Source organism: Cebus imitator, unplaced genomic scaffold (genome assembly GCF_001604975.1).
Source record: "Cebus imitator isolate Cc_AM_T3 unplaced genomic scaffold, Cebus_imitator-1.0 Scaffold590, whole genome shotgun sequence".
Taxonomy (NCBI): Eukaryota; Metazoa; Chordata; class Mammalia; order Primates; family Cebidae; genus Cebus; species Cebus imitator.
In genome coordinates, this window is record NW_016107905.1 from 646,388 (window position 1) to 647,700 (window position 1,313).

The following is a 1,313-nucleotide window of genomic DNA, read 5'->3' on the forward strand; positions in this document are numbered from 1 at the left end:
TCAGCACTTTGGGAGGCTGAGGAAGTTAGGAGCTTTCTTAGAATCTGCATTCGGAATAGAAGAGTCAGGACTCGAACCAAGGTCTTCTGGCATCTAAGTCTGGCTCCCCGTGGGGAAAGCATGGTAGCCCACCTTAAGACACCTGGGCCCTAAAATGTGGACCAGCCCTACCAACAACGCCCTATATGACCCCAGGAATGTCCCGGACTCCGGTACCCTCGGGTTAGAGGTGGTAAGTAGAGCATAACTTGAGGTCAGGAGTTCAAAACCAGCCTGGCCAACAGGGTGAAACCCCGCCTGTACTAAAAATACAAAATTTAGCTGGGCATGGGGTAGGCGCCTATAATCCCAGCTACACGAGAGGTTGAGGCAGGAAAATCGCTTGAGCCGAGGCGGCAGACATTGCAGTGAGCCAAAATCGCCCAAACTAGGTAAAAGTGCAAGACTCCATCTTAAAAAGTTTGTCTGATTGTCTTATGGGTAGAAGTGAAAAACATCAACATACTACCATACTGCAATGAGTAGCCATGTTTTAAAACCCCAAAGGGTTCCGGGGAAGTTGCTTTTGATAGCAACTTCAGGCTGACGAAGTACTGTCTTCAGAAACACTAAGAAAATTCTAGATTTCACCACTGATTAAAATAAACCTAGTTCCGTCAGCTAATTCAACAGGTATACCAACTAAACTCAGCCTATCGTGATTACCAGCTTTAAACTTCCATGGCCTGTTCTTGTGTCAGAAACAGCAGGCAAGAGGCCTTTTAAAAATTAAGGATACCAAAAACCTTTCAATTTTCCCAAATGGGAGATTCCCACTCCCCAATCCCCACATTTTCAGGAAGCTAAAAGCTGTATTCTTCCAGTGCTTCTAGTAGTTCTGCATTCTTCCAAATCCCTGGAAGACTAAGGGCAACATACAGCACTTGAAACAGTGCCTGGCTACTCTCAGATGCTACATAGATGTTATTCACTGTTTCTCAGTATTTATGTAGTCTAACCCCCAGAGAGAACTAAGATTATCTAAGTCTTAAAACTGCTGTATCAATAAAGCTCGTTTTCCACACATGTAAGGCAGGGCTTCAAAGCTCAAACATGTTAAGTCTAACGTTCATGTGGATCTAAGACCTTATGCATTTTGCACTATTGTTTTCCCCAACCATATACTATCCCATACTTACCTCAGGACAAAAAGTAGCATGTCAGGCCGGGCACGGTGGCTCAAGCCTGTAATCCCAGCACTTTGGGAGGCCGAGGCGGGTGGATCACAAGGTCAAGAGATCGAGACCATCCTGGTCAACATGGTGAAACCCCGT